The 18,243-nt window shown below is 65.8% G+C and overlaps 1 protein-coding gene and 1 non-coding gene across 2 annotated transcripts in view; both read left to right on the top strand.

The window, feature by feature from the left end:
* Positions 1–18,243, top strand: part of LOC135980945 (uncharacterized) — a 266,851-nt gene that overhangs the window by 32,317 nt on the left and 216,291 nt on the right. The gene's annotated exons all lie outside the window — the stretch shown is intronic.
* TRNAP-AGG (transfer RNA proline (anticodon AGG)) lies at positions 13,882–13,953 on the top strand. Its single transcript has one exon. It is a non-coding gene; the product is annotated as a tRNA-Pro (tRNA).

The raw sequence follows: 18,243 nt of genomic DNA, 5'->3' as shown, positions 1-18,243 counted from the left end.
AGGGGTTGAAGGCCAGGTGACTCCTTAGCCCGGGAAACTGGACAAAGGCTGTGGGAGGGGTCGCTGAAGGCAGGGTGCTGGAGGCGGGCTGGAGAGATGGCTGGGAGACAGAGATGGCTCTGACCCCCCGAAGGGGGGCGGGCTGGGATGCCCTGGGACCCCAAGCTGGACTTAACTGAGGGGGTCCTGTTGTCTGTGCCTGCAAGACCTGTCTTGGACTGTATTCCTGTCATCCAAATAAACCTTCTGCTTTACTGGCTGGCTGAGAGTCATGGTGAATCGCAGGAAGCCGGGGGTGCAGGGCCCTAACTCCCCCACAATCCGCAACACGGGGCTGTGTGGCGTGTGCGGGGGATACGCAGTACTTGGCCGGGCAGGCTGGCTGGGCGCAGGGCTCTGCTGCGGGTGCGGGGCTGTGTGGGGTGTGCGGGGGATACACAGTACTTGGCCGGGCAGGCTGGCTGGGCGCAGGGCTCTGCTGCGGGTGCGGGGCTGTGTGGTGTGTGCGGGGGATACGCAGTACTTTGCCGGGCAGGCTGGCTGGGCGCAGGGCTCTGCTGCGGGTGCGGGGCTGTGGCGTGTGTGGGGGATACGCAGTACTTTGCCGGGCAGGCTGGCTGGGCGCAGGGCTCTGCTGCGGGTGCGGGGCTGTGTGGCGTGTGCGGGGGATACGCAGTACTTGGCCGGGCAGGCTGGCTGGGCGCAGGGCTCTGCTGCGGGGGCGGGGCTGTGTGGTGTGTGCGGGGGATACGCAGTACTTTGCCGGGCAGGCTGGCTGGGCGCAGGGCTCTGCTGCGGGGGCGGGGCTGTGTGGCGTGTGCGGGGGATACGCAGTACTTGGCCGGGCAGGCTGGCTGGGCGCAGGGCTCTGCTGCGGGTGCGGGGCTGTGTGGTGTGTGCGGGGGATACGCAGTACTTTGCCGGGCAGGCTGGCTGGGCGCAGGGCTCTGCTGCGGGTGCGGGGCTGTGGCGTGTGCGGGGGATACGCAGTACTTGGCCGGGCAGGCTGGCTGGGCGCAGGGCTCTGCTGCGGGTGCGGGGCTGTGTGGCGTGTGCGGGGGATACGCAGTACTTTGCCGGGCAGGCTGGCTGGGCGCAGGGCTCTGCTGCGGGTGCGGGGCTGTGGCGTGTGTGGGGGATACACAGTACTTTGCCGGGCAGGCTGGCTGGGCGCAGGGCTCTGCTGCGGGTGCGGGGCTGTGGTGTGTGCGGGGGATACGCAGTACTTTGCCGGGCAGGCTGGCTGGGCGCAGGGCTCTGCTGCGGGGGCGGGGCTGTGTGGCGTGTGCGGGGGATACGCAGTACTTGGCCGGGCAGGCTGGCTGGGCGCAGGGCTCTGCTGCGGGTGCGGGGCTGTGTGGGGTGTGCGGGGGATACACAGTACTTGGCCGGGCAGGCTGGCTGGGCGCAGGGCTCTGCTGCGGGTGCGGGGCTGTGTGGTGTGTGCGGGGGATACGCAGTACTTTGCCGGGCAGGCTGGCTGGGCGCAGGGCTCTGCTGCGGGTGCGGGGCTGTGGCGTGTGTGGGGGATACACAGTACTTTGCCGGGCAGGCTGGCTGGGCGCAGGGCTCTGCTGCGGGTGCGGGGCTGTGGCGTGTGCGGGGGATACGCAGTACTTTGCCGGGCAGGCTGGCTGGGCGCAGGGCTCTGCTGCAGGGGCGGGGCTGTGTGGCGTGTGCGGGGGATACGCAGTACTTTGCCGGGCAGGCTGGCTGGGCGCAGGGCTCTGCTGCGGGTGCGGGGCTGTGTCGCGTGTGCGGGGGATACGCAGTACTTTGCCGGGCAGGCTGGCTGGGCGCAGGGCTCTGCTGCGGGTGCGGGGCTGTGGCGTGTGCGGGGGATACGCAGTACTTGGCCGGGCAGGCTGGCTGGGCGCAGGGCTCTGCTGCGGGTGCGGGGCTGTGTGGCGTGTGCGGGGGATACGCAGTACTTTGCCGGGCAGGCTGGCTGGGCGCAGGGCTCTGCTGCGGGTGCGGGGCTGTGTGGCGTGTGCGGGGGATACGCAGTACTTTGCCGGGCAGGCTGGCTGGGCGCAGGGCTCTGCTGCGGGTGCGGGGCTGTGTGGCGTGTGCGGGGGATACGCAGTACTTTGCTGGGCAGGCTGGCTGGGCGCAGGGCTCTGCTGCGGGTGCGGGGCTGTGTGGCGTGTGCGGGGGATACGCAGTACTTTGCCGGGCAGGCTGGCTGGGCGCAGGGCTCTGCTGCGGGTGCGGGGCTGTGGCGTGTGCGGGGGATACGCAGTACTTTGCCGGGCAGGCTGGCTGGGCGCAGGGCTCTGCTGCGGGGGCGGGGCTGTGTGGCGTGTGCGGGGGATACGCAGTACTTTGCCGGGCAGGCTGGCTGGGCGCAGGGCTCCGCTGCGGGTGCGGGGCTGTGTGGCGTGTGCGGGGGATACGCAGTACTTTGCCGGGCAGGCTGGCTGGGCGCAGGGCTCTGCTGCGGGTGCGGGGCTGTGTGGCGTGTGCGGGGGATACGCAGTACTTTGCCGGGCAGGCTGGCTGGGCGCAGGGCTCTGCTGCGGGTGCGGGGCTGTGTGGCGTGTGCGGGGGATACGCAGTACTTTGCCGGGCAGGCTGGCTGGGCGCAGGGCTCTGCTGCGGGGGCGGGGCTGTGTGGTGTGTGCGGGGGATACGCAGTACTTTGCCGGGCAGGCTGGCTGGGCGCAGGGCTCTGCTGCGGGTGCGGGGCTGTGTGGGGTGTGCGGGGGATACGCAGTACTTTGCCGGGCAGGCTGGCTGGGCGCAGGGCTCTGCTGCGGGGGCGGGGCTGTGTGGCGTGTGCGGGGGATACGCACTACTTTGCCGGGCAGGCTGGCTGGGCGCAGGGCTCTGCTGCGGGTGCGGGGCTGTGTGGCGTGTGCGGGGGATACGCAGTACTTTGCCGGGCAGGCTGGCTGGGCGCAGGGCTCTGTTGCGGGTGCGGGGCTGTGGCGTGTGGGGGGGATACGCAGTACTTGGCCGGGCAGGCTGGCTGGGCGCAGGGCTCTGCTGCGGGTGCGGGGCTGTGTGGCGTGTGCGGGGGATACACAGTACTTTGCCGGGCAGGCTGGCTGGGCGCAGGGCTCTGCTGCGGGTGCGGGGCTGTGGCGTGTGCGGGGGATACACAGTACTTGGCCGGGCAGGCTGGCTGGGCGCAGGGCTCTGCTGCGGGTGCGGGGCTGTGTGGCGTGTGCGGGGGATACGCAGTACTTTGCCGGGCAGGCTGGCTGGGCGCAGGGCTCTGCTGCGGGTGCGGGGCTGTGTGGCGTGTGCGGGGGATACGCAGTACTTTGCCGGGCAGGCTGGCTGGGCGCAGGGCTCTGCTGCGGGTGCGGGGCTGTGTGGCGTGTGCGGGGGATACGCAGTACTTTGCCGGGCAGGCTGGCTGGGCGCAGGGCTCTGCTGCGGGTGCGGGGCTGTGGTGTGTGCGGGGGATACGCAGTACTTTGCCGGGCAGGCTGGCTGGGCGCAGGGCTCTGCTGCGGGGGCGGGGCTGTGTGGCGTGTGCGGGGGATACGCAGTACTTGGCCGGGCAGGCTGGCTGGGCGCAGGGCTCTGCTGCGGGTGCGGGGCTGTGTGGGGTGTGCGGGGGATACACAGTACTTGGCCGGGCAGGCTGGCTGGGCGCAGGGCTCTGCTGCGGGTGCGGGGCTGTGGCGTGTGTGGGGGATACACAGTACTTTGCCGGGCAGGCTGGCTGGGCGCAGGGCTCTGCTGCGGGTGCGGGGCTGTGTCGCGTGTGCGGGGGATACGCAGTACTTTGCCGGGCAGGCTGGCTGGGCGCAGGGCTCTGCTGCGGGTGCGGGGCTGTGGCGTGTGCGGGGGATACGCAGTACTTGGCCGGGCAGGCTGGCTGGGCGCAGGGCTCTGCTGCGGGTGCGGGGCTGTGTGGCGTGTGCGGGGGATACGCAGTACTTTGCCGGGCAGGCTGGCTGGGCGCAGGGCTCTGCTGCGGGTGCGGGGCTGTGTGGCGTGTGCGGGGGATACGCAGTACTTTGCCGGGCAGGCTGGCTGGGCGCAGGGCTCTGCTGCGGGTGCGGGGCTGTGTGGCGTGTGCGGGGGATACGCAGTACTTGGCCGGGCAGGCTGGCTGGGCGCAGGGCTCTGCTGCGGGTGCGGGGCTGTGGTGTGTGCGGGGGATACGCAGTACTTTGCCGGGCAGGCTGGCTGGGCGCAGGGCTCTGCTGCGGGTGCGGGGCTGTGTGGCGTGTGCGGGGGATACACAGTACTTTGCTGGGCAGGCTGGCTGGGCGCAGGGCTCTGCTGCGGGTGCGGGGCTGTGTGGCGTGTGCGGGGGATACGCAGTACTTTGCCGGGCAGGCTGGCTGGGCGCAGGGCTCTGCTGCGGGTGCGGGGCTGTGGCGTGTGCGGGGGATACGCAGTACTTTGCCGGGCAGGCTGGCTGGGCGCAGGGCTCTGCTGCGGGGGCGGGGCTGTGTGGCGTGTGCGGGGGATACGCAGTACTTTGCCGGGCAGGCTGGCTGGGCGCAGGGCTCTGCTGCGGGTGCGGGGCTGTGTGGGGTGTGCGGGGGATACGCAGTACTTTGCCGGGCAGGCTGGCTGGGCGCAGGGCTCTGCTGCGGGGGCGGGGCTGTGTGGCGTGTGCGGGGGATACGCACTACTTTGCCGGGCAGGCTGGCTGGGCGCAGGGCTCTGCTGCGGGTGCGGGGCTGTGTGGCGTGTGCGGGGGATACGCAGTACTTTGCCGGGCAGGCTGGCTGGGCGCAGGGCTCTGTTGCGGGTGCGGGGCTGTGGCGTGTGGGGGGGATACGCAGTACTTGGCCGGGCAGGCTGGCTGGGCGCAGGGCTCTGCTGCGGGTGCGGGGCTGTGTGGCGTGTGCGGGGGATACACAGTACTTTGCCGGGCAGGCTGGCTGGGCGCAGGGCTCTGCTGCGGGTGCGGGGCTGTGGCGTGTGCGGGGGATACACAGTACTTGGCCGGGCAGGCTGGCTGGGCGCAGGGCTCTGCTGCGGGTGCGGGGCTGTGTGGCGTGTGCGGGGGATACGCAGTACTTTGCCGGGCAGGCTGGCTGGGCGCAGGGCTCTGCTGCGGGTGCGGGGCTGTGTGGCGTGTGCGGGGGATACGCAGTACTTTGCCGGGCAGGCTGGCTGGGCGCAGGGCTCTGCTGCGGGTGCGGGGCTGTGTGGCGTGTGCGGGGGATACGCAGTACTTTGCCGGGCAGGCTGGCTGGGCGCAGGGCTCTGCTGCGGGTGCGGGGCTGTGGCGTGTGCGGGGGATACGCAGTACTTTGCCGGGCAGGCTGGCTGGGCGCAGGGCTCTGCTGCGGGGGCGGGGCTGTGTGGCGTGTGCGGGGGATACGCAGTACTTTGCCGGGCAGGCTGGCTGGGCGCAGGGCTCTGCTGCGGGTGCGGGGCTGTGTGGCGTGTGGGGGGGATACGCAGTACTTTGCCGGGCAGGCTGGCTGGGCGCAGGGCTCTGCTGCGGGTGCGGGGCTGTGTGGCGTGTGGGGGGGATACGCAGTACTTTGCCGGGCAGGCTGGCTGGGCGCAGGGCTCTGCTGCGGGTGCGGGGCTGTGTGGCGTGTGCGGGGGATACGCAGTACTTGGCCGGGCAGGCTGGCTGGGCGCAGGGCTCTGCTGCGGGGGCGGGGCTGTGTGGTGTGTGCGGGGGATACGCAGTACTTTGCCGGGCAGGCTGGCTGGGCGCAGGGCTCTGCTGCGGGGGCGGGGCTGTGTGGCGTGTGCGGGGGATACGCAGTACTTGGCCGGGCAGGCTGGCTGGGCGCAGGGCTCTGCTGCGGGTGCGGGGCTGTGTGGCGTGTGCGGGGGATACGCAGTACTTGGCCGGGCAGGCTGGCTGGGCGCAGGGCTCTGTTGCGGGTGCGGGGCTGTGGCGTGTGCGGGGGATACGCAGTACTTGGCCGGGCAGGCTGGCTGGGCGCAGGGCTCTGCTGCGGGGGCGGGGCTGTGTGGGGTGTGCGGGGGATACGCAGTACTTTGCCGGGCAGGCTGGCTGGGCGCAGGGCTCTGCTGCGGGTGCGGGGCTGTGTGGCGTGTGCGGGGGATACGCAGTACTTTGCCGGGCAGGCTGGCTGGGCGCAGGGCTCTGCTGCGGGTGCGGGGCTGTGTGGCGTGTGCGGGGGATACGCAGTACTTTGCCGGGCAGGCTGGCTGGGCGCAGGGCTCTGCTGCGGGTGCGGGGCTGTGGCGTGTGCGGGGGATACGCAGTACTTGGCCGGGCAGGCTGGCTGGGCGCAGGGCTCTGCTGCGGGTGCGGGGCTGTGTGGCGTGTGCGGGGGATACGCAGTACTTTGCCGGGCAGGCTGGCTGGGCGCAGGGCTCTGCTGCGGGTGCGGGGCTGTGTGGCGTGTGCGGGGGATACGCAGTACTTTGCCGGGCAGGCTGGCTGGGCGCTGGGCTCTGCTGCGGGTGCGGGGCTGTGGTGTGTGCGGGGGATACGCAGTACTTTGCCGGGCAGGCTGGCTGGGCGCAGGGCTCTGCTGCGGGTGCGGGGCTGTGGTGTGTGCGGGGGATACGCAGTACTTGGCCGGGCAGGCTGGCTGGGCGCAGGGCTCTGCTGCGGGTGCGGGGCTGTGTGGTGTGTGCGGGGGATACGCAGTACTTTGCCGGGCAGGCTGGCTGGGCGCAGGGCTCTGCTGCGGGTGCGGGGCTGTGGCGTGTGCGGGGGATACGCAGTACTTTGCCGGGCAGGCTGGCTGGGCGCAGGGCTCTGCTGCGGGGGCGGGGCTGTGTGGCGTGTGCGGGGGATACGCAGTACTTTGCCGGGCAGGCTGGCTGGGCGCAGGGCTCTGCTGCGGGTGCGGGGCTGTGTGGCGTGTGCGGGGGATACGCAGTACTTTGCCGGGCAGGCTGGCTGGGCGCTGGGCTCTGCTGCGGGTGCGGGGCTGTGGTGTGTGCGGGGGATACGCAGTACTTTGCCGGGCAGGCTGGCTGGGCGCAGGGCTCTGCTGCGGGTGCGGGGCTGTGGTGTGTGCGGGGGATACGCAGTACTTTGCCGGGCAGGCTGGCTGGGCGCAGGGCTCTGCTGCGGGTCCGGGGATGTGTGGCGTGTGCGGGGGATACGCAGTACTTTGCCGGGCAGGCTGGCTGGGCGCAGGGCTCTGCTGCGGGTGCGGGGCTGTGTGGCGTGTGCGGGGGATACGCAGTACTTTGCCGGGCAGGCTGGCTGGGCGCAGGGCTCTGCTGCGGGTGCGGGGCTGTGTGGCGTGTGCGGGGGATACGCAGTACTTGGCCGGGCAGGCTGGCTGGGCGCAGGGCTCTGCTGCGGGGGCGGGGCTGTGTGGTGTGTGCGGGGGATACGCAGTACTTTGCCGGGCAGGCTGGCTGGGCGCAGGGCTCTGCTGCGGGGGCGGGGCTGTGTGGCGTGTGCGGGGGATACGCAGTACTTTGCCGGGCAGGCTGGCTGGGCGCAGGGCTCTGCTGCGGGTGCGGGGCTGTGGCGTGTGCGGGGGATACGCAGTACTTTGCCGGGCAGGCTGGCTGGGCGCTGGGCTCTGCTGCGGGTGCGGGGCTGTGGTGTGTGCGGGGGATACGCAGTACTTTGCCGGGCAGGCTGGCTGGGCGCAGGGCTCTGCTGCGGGTGCGGGGCTGTGTGGCGTGTGCGGGGGATACGCAGTACTTTGCCGGGCAGGCTGGCTGGGCGCAGGGCTCTGCTGCGGGTGCAGGGCTGTGGCGTGTGCGGGGGATACGCAGTACTTGGCCGGGCAGGCTGGCTGGGCGCAGGGCTCTGCTGCGGGTGCGGGGCTGTGTGGCGTGTGCGGGGGATACGCAGTACTTTGCCGGGCAGGCTGGCTGGGCGCAGGGCTCTGCTGCGGGTGCGGGGCTGTGTGGCGTGTGCGGGGGATACGCAGTACTTTGCCGGGCAGGCTGGCTGGGCGCAGGGCTCTGCTGCGGGTGCGGGGCTGTGTGGCGTGTGCGGGGGATACGCAGTACTTTGCCGGGCAGGCTGGCTGGGCGCAGGGCTCTGCTGCGGGGGCGGGGCTGTGTGGCGTGTGCGGGGGATACGCAGTACTTTGCCGGGCAGGCTGGCTGGGCGCAGGGCTCTGCTGCGGGTGCGGGGCTGTGTGGGGTGTGCGGGGGATACACAGTACTTGGCCGGGCAGGCTGGCTGGGCGCAGGGCTCTGCTGCGGGTGCGGGGCTGTGTGGTGTGTGCGGGGGATACGCAGTACTTTGCCGGGCAGGCTGGCTGGGCGCAGGGCTCTGCTGCGGGTGCGGGGCTGTGGCGTGTGTGGGGGATACACAGTACTTTGCCGGGCAGGCTGGCTGGGCGCAGGGCTCTGCTGCGGGTGCGGGGCTGTGGCGTGTGCGGGGGATACGCAGTACTTTGCCGGGCAGGCTGGCTGGGCGCAGGGCTCTGCTGCGGGGGCGGGGCTGTGTGGCGTGTGCGGGGGATACGCAGTACTTTGCCGGGCAGGCTGGCTGGGCGCAGGGCTCTGCTGCGGGTGCGGGGCTGTGTCGCGTGTGCGGGGGATACGCAGTACTTTGCCGGGCAGGCTGGCTGGGCGCAGGGCTCTGCTGCGGGTGCGGGGCTGTGGCGTGTGCGGGGGATACGCAGTACTTGGCCGGGCAGGCTGGCTGGGCGCAGGGCTCTGCTGCGGGTGCGGGGCTGTGTGGCGTGTGCGGGGGATACGCAGTACTTTGCCGGGCAGGCTGGCTGGGCGCAGGGCTCTGCTGCGGGTGCGGGGCTGTGTGGCGTGTGCGGGGGATACGCAGTACTTTGCCGGGCAGGCTGGCTGGGCGCAGGGCTCTGCTGCGGGTGCGGGGCTGTGTGGCGTGTGCGGGGGATACACAGTACTTTGCTGGGCAGGCTGGCTGGGCGCAGGGCTCTGCTGCGGGTGCGGGGCTGTGTGGCGTGTGCGGGGGATACGCAGTACTTTGCCGGGCAGGCTGGCTGGGCGCAGGGCTCTGCTGCGGGTGCGGGGCTGTGGCGTGTGCGGGGGATACGCAGTACTTTGCCGGGCAGGCTGGCTGGGCGCAGGGCTCTGCTGCGGGGGCGGGGCTGTGTGGCGTGTGCGGGGGATACGCAGTACTTTGCCGGGCAGGCTGGCTGGGCGCAGGGCTCCGCTGCGGGTGCGGGGCTGTGTGGCGTGTGCGGGGGATACGCAGTACTTTGCCGGGCAGGCTGGCTGGGCGCAGGGCTCTGCTGCGGGTGCGGGGCTGTGTGGGGTGTGCGGGGGATACGCAGTACTTTGCCGGGCAGGCTGGCTGGGCGCAGGGCTCTGCTGCGGGTGCGGGGCTGTGTGGCGTGTGCGGGGGATACGCAGTACTTTGCCGGGCAGGCTGGCTGGGCGCAGGGCTCTGTTGCGGGTGCGGGGCTGTGGCGTGTGGGGGGGATACGCAGTACTTGGCCGGGCAGGCTGGCTGGGCGCAGGGCTCTGCTGCGGGTGCGGGGCTGTGTGGCGTGTGCGGGGGATACACAGTACTTTGCCGGGCAGGCTGGCTGGGCGCAGGGCTCTGCTGCGGGTGCGGGGCTGTGGCGTGTGCGGGGGATACACAGTACTTGGCCGGGCAGGCTGGCTGGGCGCAGGGCTCTGCTGCGGGTGCGGGGCTGTGTGGCGTGTGCGGGGGATACGCAGTACTTTGCCGGGCAGGCTGGCTGGGCGCAGGGCTCTGCTGCGGGTGCGGGGCTGTGTGGCGTGTGCGGGGGATACGCAGTACTTTGCCGGGCAGGCTGGCTGGGCGCAGGGCTCTGCTGCGGGTGCGGGGCTGTGTGGCGTGTGCGGGGGATACGCAGTACTTTGCCGGGCAGGCTGGCTGGGCGCAGGGCTCTGCTGCGGGTGCGGGGCTGTGTGGCGTGTGCGGGGGATACGCAGTACTTTGCCGGGCAGGCTGGCTGGGCGCAGGGCTCTGCTGCGGGTGCGGGGCTGTGGCGTGTGCGGGGGATACGCAGTACTTTGCCGGGCAGGCTGGCTGGGCGCAGGGCTCTGCTGCGGGGGCGGGGCTGTGTGGCGTGTGCGGGGGATACGCAGTACTTTGCCGGGCAGGCTGGCTGGGCGCAGGGCTCTGCTGCGGGTGCGGGGCTGTGTGGCGTGTGGGGGGGATACGCAGTACTTTGCCGGGCAGGCTGGCTGGGCGCAGGGCTCTGCTGCGGGTGCGGGGCTGTGTGGCGTGTGGGGGGGATACGCAGTACTTTGCCGGGCAGGCTGGCTGGGCGCAGGGCTCTGCTGCGGGTGCGGGGCTGTGTGGCGTGTGCGGGGGATACGCAGTACTTGGCCGGGCAGGCTGGCTGGGCGCAGGGCTCTGCTGCGGGGGCGGGGCTGTGTGGTGTGTGCGGGGGATACGCAGTACTTTGCCGGGCAGGCTGGCTGGGCGCAGGGCTCTGCTGCGGGGGCGGGGCTGTGTGGCGTGTGCGGGGGATACGCAGTACTTGGCCGGGCAGGCTGGCTGGGCGCAGGGCTCTGCTGCGGGTGCGGGGCTGTGTGGTGTGTGCGGGGGATACGCAGTACTTTGCCGGGCAGGCTGGCTGGGCGCAGGGCTCTGCTGCGGGTGCGGGGCTGTGGCGTGTGCGGGGGATACGCAGTACTTTGCCGGGCAGGCTGGCTGGGCGCAGGGCTCTGCTGCGGGGGCGGGGCTGTGTGGGGTGTGCGGGGGATACGCAGTACTTTGCCGGGCAGGCTGGCTGGGCGCAGGGCTCTGCTGCGGGTGCGGGGCTGTGTGGCGTGTGCGGGGGATACGCAGTACTTTGCCGGGCAGGCTGGCTGGGCGCAGGGCTCTGCTGCGGGTGCGGGGCTGTGTGGCGTGTGCGGGGGATACGCAGTACTTTGCCGGGCAGGCTGGCTGGGCGCAGGGCTCTGCTGCGGGTGCGGGGCTGTGTGGCGTGTGCGGGGGATACGCAGTACTTTGCCGGGCAGGCTGGCTGGGCGCAGGGCTCTGCTGCGGGTGCGGGGCTGTGGCGTGTGCGGGGGATACGCAGTACTTGGCCGGGCAGGCTGGCTGGGCGCAGGGCTCTGCTGCGGGTGCGGGGCTGTGTGGCGTGTGCGGGGGATACGCAGTACTTTGCCGGGCAGGCTGGCTGGGCGCAGGGCTCTGCTGCGGGTGCGGGGCTGTGGCGTGTGCGGGGGATACGCAGTACTTTGCCGGGCAGGCTGGCTGGGCGCTGGGCTCTGCTGCGGGTGCGGGGCTGTGGTGTGTGCGGGGGATACGCAGTACTTTGCCGGGCAGGCTGGCTGGGCGCAGGGCTCTGCTGCGGGTGCGGGGCTGTGGTGTGTGCGGGGGATACGCAGTACTTTGCCGGGCAGGCTGGCTGGGCGCAGGGCTCTGCTGCGGGTGCGGGGCTGTGTGGCGTGTGCGGGGGATACGCAGTACTTTGCCGGGCAGGCTGGCTGGGCGCTGGGCTCTGCTGCGGGTGCGGGGCTGTGGTGTGTGCGGGGGATACGCAGTACTTTGCCGGGCAGGCTGGCTGGGCGCAGGGCTCTGCTGCGGGTGCGGGGCTGTGGTGTGTGCGGGGGATACGCAGTACTTTGCCGGGCAGGCTGGCTGGGCGCAGGCTCTGCTGCGGGTGCGGGGCTGTGTGGCGTGTGCGGGGGATACGCAGTACTTTGCCGGGCAGGCTGGCTGGGCGCAGGGCTCTGCTGCGGGGGCGGGGCTGTGTGGCGTGTGCGGGGGATACGCAGTACTTTGCCGGGCAGGCTGGCTGGGCGCAGGGCTCTGCTGCGGGTGCGGGGCTGTGTGGCGTGTGCGGGGGATACGCAGTACTTTGCCGGGCAGGCTGGCTGGGCGCAGGGCTCTGCTGCGGGGGCGGGGCTGTGTGGCGTGTGCGGGGGATACGCAGTACTTTGCCGGGCAGGCTGGCTGGGCGCAGGGCTCTGCTGCGGGTGCGGGGCTGTGTGGCGTGTGCGGGGGATACGCAGTACTTTGCCGGGCAGGCTGGCTGGGCGCAGGGCTCTGCTGCGGGTGCGGGGCTGTGGCGTGTGCGGGGGATACGCAGTACTTGGCCGGGCAGGCTGGCTGGGCGCAGGGCTCTGCTGCGGGTGCGGGGCTGTGTGGCGTGTGCGGGGGATACGCAGTACTTTGCCGGGCAGGCTGGCTGGGCGCAGGGCTCTGCTGCGGGGGCGGGGCTGTGTGGCGTGTGCGGGGGATACGCAGTACTTTGCCGGGCAGGCTGGCTGGGCGCAGGGCTCTGCTGCGGGTGCGGGGGCTGTGGCGTGTGCGGGGGATACGCAGTACTTGGCCGGGCAGGCTGGCTGGGCGCAGGGCTCTGCTGCGGGTGCGGGGCTGTGTGGCGTGTGCGGGGGATACGCAGTACTTTGCCGGGCAGGCTGGCTGGGCGCAGGGCTCTGCTGCGGGTGCGGGGCTGTGTGGCGTGTGCGGGGGATACGCAGTACTTGGCCGGGCAGGCTGGCTGGGCGCAGGGCTCTGCTGCGGGTGCGGGGCTGTGGCGTGTGCGGGGGATACGCAGTACTTTGCCGGGCAGGCTGGCTGGGCGCAGGGCTCTGCTGCGGGTGCGGGGCTGTGGCGTGTGCGGGGGATACGCAGTACTTTGCCGGGCAGGCTGGCTGGGCGCAGGGCTCTGCTGCGGGGGCGGGGCTGTGTGGCGTGTGCGGGGGATACGCAGTACTTTGCCGGGCAGGCTGGCTGGGCGCTGGGCTCTGCTGCGGGTGCGGGGCTGTGGTGTGTGCGGGGGATACGCAGTACTTTGCCGGGCAGGCTGGCTGGGCGCAGGGCTCTGCTGCGGGTGCGGGGCTGTGGTGTGTGCGGGGGATACGCAGTACTTTGCCGGGCAGGCTGGCTGGGCGCAGGGCTCTGCTGCGGGTGCGGGGCTGTGTGGCGTGTGCGGGGGATACGCAGTACTTTGCCGGGCAGGCTGGCTGGGCGCAGGGCTCTGCTGCGGGGGCGGGGCTGTGTGGCGTGTGCGGGGGATACGCAGTACTTTGCCGGGCAGGCTGGCTGGGCGCAGGGCTCTGCTGCGGGTGCGGGGCTGTGTGGCGTGTGCGGGGGATACGCAGTACTTTGCCGGGCAGGCTGGCTGGGCGCAGGGCTCTGCTGCGGGTGCGGGGCTGTGTGGCGTGTGCGGGGGATACGCAGTACTTGGCCGGGCAGGCTGGCTGGGCGCAGGGCTCTGCTGCGGGTGCAGGGCTGTGTGGCGTGTGCGGGGGATACGCAGTACTTTGCCGGGCAGGCTGGCTGGGCGCAGGGCTCTGCTGCGGGTGCGGGGCTGTGGCGTGTGCGGGGGATACGCAGTACTTGGCCGGGCAGGCTGGCTGGGCGCAGGGCTCTGCTGCGGGTGCGGGGCTGTGTGGCGTGTGCGGGGGATACGCAGTACTTTGCCGGGCAGGCTGGCTGGGCGCAGGGCTCTGCTGCGGGTGCGGGGCTGTGTGGCGTGTGCGGGGGATACGCAGTACTTTGCCGGGCAGGCTGGCTGGGCGCAGGGCTCTGCTGCGGGTGCGGGGCTGTGTGGCGTGTGCGGGGGATACACAGTACTTTGCCGGGCAGGCTGGCTGGGCGCAGGGCTGTGCTGCGGGTGCGGGGCTGTGTGGCGTGTGCGGGGGATACGCAGTACTTGGCCGGGCAGGCTGGCTGGGCGCAGGGCTCTGCTGCGGGTGCGGGGCTGTGGCGTGTGCGGGGGATACGCAGTACTTGGCCGGGCAGGCTGGCTGGGCGCAGGCCGATCGCAGGCGAGTGCCGGAGGCTCAGTAGGAAGGAAGTGAGAAGCGGGGGCTGGGTACGAAAAGCCTCCATTGCCAGCTGTAGTGAATCCTGGCTCAGCGGGTGCAGTGCGACTCGGTGGCTGTTTGTCCGGGCTGCAGCCGCAGCTGGCAGTTTCCCGTCTGCTCTGCAGACTCCCCAGGCGGGAAGGCGGGATGAGGCAGCAGCCAGCCCCGAGCACGGCCGGGTAGCGAGACCTCAGTGTAACCTGATCACCGGGCTGCTGCTTTGCAGAGGTGGCACCTACACAACAGCTGGGAAAAGTGCTCCAGGGTGGCTCGTTGGTCTAGGGGTATGATTCTCGCTTAGGGTGCGAGAGGTCCCGGGTTCAAATCCCGGACGAGCCCTGTTTTGCATTTTAGTGTGGGGAGGGTTTCCCAGAGAATTTCCCCTTCGCCCGAGGTGGGGTTGTGATAAAACCCCCAGAGGTCAGTGATGCTGCTTGAATGGTTGGGTCCAGCCAGAGGCTATTAGGGACAAATCCTCCCCCATATCTCGCCGGTGCAAAGACACCACTTTGCCGGGTGCTGCCGCAGCAGGTCCACATGTGTCCCTGTGGCAACGTGGGAATTTCCTGTCGTATGTCGGTGAAGGAGACGCATGGTGGCACTGACCTCCTTGCCCAGCGATCGGCCCCACTTCACGGGGGCGAAAGGGCTCAAACGCTGCTTTGGGAGCCGAGGGGGGGGGGGTGTCACGTAACTGTCTGGGGTGGGATTAATGGGCTGGCCGAGACCAACCCAGAGCAAGGGAGAGTCTGGAAAGGCACTAGGAACCCCAAAACCGGGAAATTCCAGCAGGCGGAAGGTATGAGCTCAGCGTGGGGCTGCAGGAGAAGGACAATGGACCAAGAGGTGACAGGCGGCTGGCTCATAATCTAGACAGGGACTATCTACAAAAATTAGTAGACCAGTTATGAAATGTGATATGATGTGTTAACCAATAGTATGAAGTATAAGTGTGTATATAATTCATGATTATCTGCATTGGATGTGTGGTATATCCTGTACCCATCCTCTACGCTTGAGCCTGATCAACTTCAGTGTAGCTTGATTGTATGCCAATAGAGAAACCTCAGGGACAAGTTCAGAGTTCAGCTGAGTTCTTGGGAACCGAGTGTTGTCAGTAGCTACCGGTGTGGTGCTCTGCTCTTGTTCGATGCTGATAACAGTCGGCTGCGTGCGTGTTCCCTCTGTGTGCTGCCCCGGCTCTGCGCAGATCGCTGACAGCAAACCCCGAGAGAACCCCCAATGACCACAGACTCTAGTAAAGTACGAAGGAACCGAGCCAGGTTTATTGTGATGAGCTCTGGTTAAGAGAATTAATGGAACCTGGGCGAGGAAGTGCAGTGATAACGATAGCCTGATTACAATTAACAATACTGTCCACCTTCCAACAGCATACAGATTCCCCCTCTGTCTCTTTACTCAGACTTAGTTCTTTTTCAATCCGTCGTCGGGCATTCACGACTTCTGGGACAGGAACACATTGAATCTCACTGCGGTTTCCAACAGTCCACACCCAAGTCATCAAAATCTCAACGGGTGATACCCTGAGGATGTTTTCCTTTCGGCGCCTTCCTTCAGTTTCACATACTACTTTTAAAACAGTTCCGGTAAGGTGCTCCTGCTTTACTGCATCCCATCTCGTGGCATTGTTAACAGTTCCTGTCCAAAAGGTTCTGGTCACCAAATGTGTTCGGTTGATCTTTGTAACGTCGATCAATCCCTTCGCGCTGTGGGTCACCACCAGGACACTCAACAAGATCTATATCCAAATTGGCATCATATCCTGCAAAAATATAAAGCCACACTCACCTCTCTCCCCTACGGGTAAATGTGTAGTTCATTTGTATTTTATTTCATTTATTTATTTTTTAAAGCAGTAGGCGTATAGGTAGCAGCAACAATATTAGAATAGCATGGTTGTAGGACTGGGGTATATCTTTATTCGTCCCACTGTGGTTTCCTATTGGACTGCTCCCCGGCAATGTAATTCTGATTCAATATTTGCAGAATGATTTGATCGCTTTGGGGGACTATAAACAGGAATCTCGTTCCCAAAGGAACGGTGGGTGTGTTATTGGCCCAGGAGATTCCTGGTCCCAGCATCCACAAAGGCTGTTTTCCAACCTGTTCCAGTATCCACACGGAAGTATCTTTGTCAGTCCACCAAATGGTGATCACATTTCCAATCCCCCATGTAAATTGTCCTTTTGCCCTCAACTGTCTGACAGGGTAAGGCCTAGACATTTCAAATCGCTTTAACTGACCCCAGGTAAATACAGTAATAAACGGGGGGGCAGAAGGGGCCCGAAGATTAAAGCTTATAAAACTTCCATTGTTCATTTGGAAGGTTTCCATTGTGCTTACCTTAATTGTTTATCCTGTGTATTTTTCTGTAAAATAAGCACAGACATGTAATATGCATGTTTAACCCTTATATTCCTTCAACTGCATGGCATGTTTCCATCTAGGCTGTTCCTCTAATTCCACCAAATAGAGAGAGGGCCCTGATTTATCCAAAACAGGCCAAGGGCCTGATCATTCTACTTTGGGAAAATTTTTCTTGGGTGCCGGTTCAGCTTTAACCACAGCCTGGCTTCCGATTTGCCACTGTTCGATATCACTGTTTTCGTCAAATGCCTGATTTATTTTTTGCTGTTCTGAAGCTTGTTGGGCTGCGGCGGCTCCCTGAGCTGTGCCCGGCCAGTATTTAAAGCGATTCATCCAGGTGGTGGTTGCCAATGCTGTACGTGTCTTCCAATCTCGGGGGTACAGCAAGTTTTCCCAACCGGGCATAGGTCTACCAAAAAGTATTTCATAAGGGCTAAATCCTGTCCTGCGATTTGGTCGGCTTCGGATCCTCATCAGAACCCATGGGAGTACCATGTCCCAGTTTGTTCCCAGTTCATTACACACTTTAGACAGTTCAATTTTTAGAGATTTATTCACCCTTTCCAGCTGTCCCCCAGCTTGAGGGTGGTAGGGGATGTGTAACGGTAGGGGAATACCGGCCCAGGTACCCATACTTCGGTACACCTGTCCGATAAAAGCGGGGCCATTATCAGAATCAATGCTATGTGGCAACCCCCGTCTTGGAAAAATGTCAGTTATTAACATTTTTGCTGCAGCCCAGCCGGTCTCTTTTCTAGTCGGAAATGCTTCCACCCACTTACTGAAGCTATCCACAATCACAAACAAGAATCTGTTTTTTCTAGGGGTGATAGGCAAGGGCCCTACAAAGTCCACCTGTAAGCGTTGGAGGGGTCCCTTTAACGCTTGGTGCATTAACACTCCACGTCTTTTCCTTCTAGCAGGGTCTTGCTTAGCACATATCAAACAGCCATGAATATGCAGGTTTAAATCTTCTTTCATTCCTGGCCACCATCCTAATTTTTTAAGTTTTTCCAATGCCTCTTCCTGTTTCGCGTCACCTCCCACAGTTGAATCATGTACCCATCCTAAAAGGAGGTACTGCATTTGTTGAGGGATTACTAAAACCCATTCATGTTCTGGTTTTGCCAGAATTAAATCTGCCTCCTTTCTTAACGGGACACTCTGCCACTGTGAGGGACATTCCCTTATCCATTGCTGTATTATGTCATTTTTTGCCTGCAGGTCCTGTAAAAGCTGAAGCTTTTTCGGGTTGTTCCCCTCAATTTTTTGTTTTTGCTTTGCCTGTGCCCGCGTGGTTACTGCTACGGGAGTCGGCTCCCACAATGTTCCAATAAGGGCTGTTTCTTTAGCCAATTTATCTGCTTGTTCATTTCCCCACTGTAAGGGACCCTGTCCTCTATGGGCTTTTATTTTAACCATCCGGATCCTCTGATACTGCCCTGCCAATTTTTCCATTATCTGCCACAAAAGTTGGTGTTTAATTTCAGATCCATCGGTTCCTGTAAAACCTATACTATTCCACCATGGCAAATAGATAGTGGTTCCCTTGTAGACATAATCTGAATCGGTTCCTATTATTATTTTTGTTTGTTTATGTTTTTATTTTGGCTAAGACTTCTAAAACTGCTGACCCTTCTGCAGACTGTGTTCCTCCTTTAGTCAGTTGGTACTGGAAAGAGTTAACTGTCTGCAGGTCTCCAGTTAAACATATCCCTGCAAAGCCAGTGACTCGCTTTCCTCCAGCGTAATAAGAACTACCGTCCACAAACCAAATCGTTTTCCCAATCACCTGTTCAATTGGGGTTGCTTTAAAAATAGGGTGTGTTTTGGATTCCTGCTGGGGTTCACAGACATGTTCTCGACCGTTTCTAGTCAGTCCCCACACAGATATTTCAGGTTCTTTTAGCGGGACTATGATTGCTATCTTTAAATATATTAGAGGGATTAATACAAGGGAGGGAGAAGAATTATTCCAGCTTAGTACTAACGTGGATACCAGAACGAATGGATACAAACTGGCCGTGGGGAAGTTCAGGCTTGAAATTAGACGAAGGTTTCTGACCGTCAGAGGGGTGAAATATTGGAACGGCCTACCGAGGGAAACGGTGGGGGCGACGGACCTGTCTGGTTTTAAGATAAAGTTAGATAAGTTTATGGAGGGAATGGTTTAATGGTAAAACATAGTAGTCAAGGAAAACCAAGCAATGGTAGGTAAATAGCATAATGGCTAACAGGGGT

Source organism: Chrysemys picta, chromosome 1 (genome assembly GCF_011386835.1).
Source record: "Chrysemys picta bellii isolate R12L10 chromosome 1, ASM1138683v2, whole genome shotgun sequence".
NCBI lineage: Eukaryota > Metazoa > Chordata > Testudines > Emydidae > Chrysemys > Chrysemys picta.
This window is presented reverse-complemented; position numbering and strand designations above follow the sequence as displayed.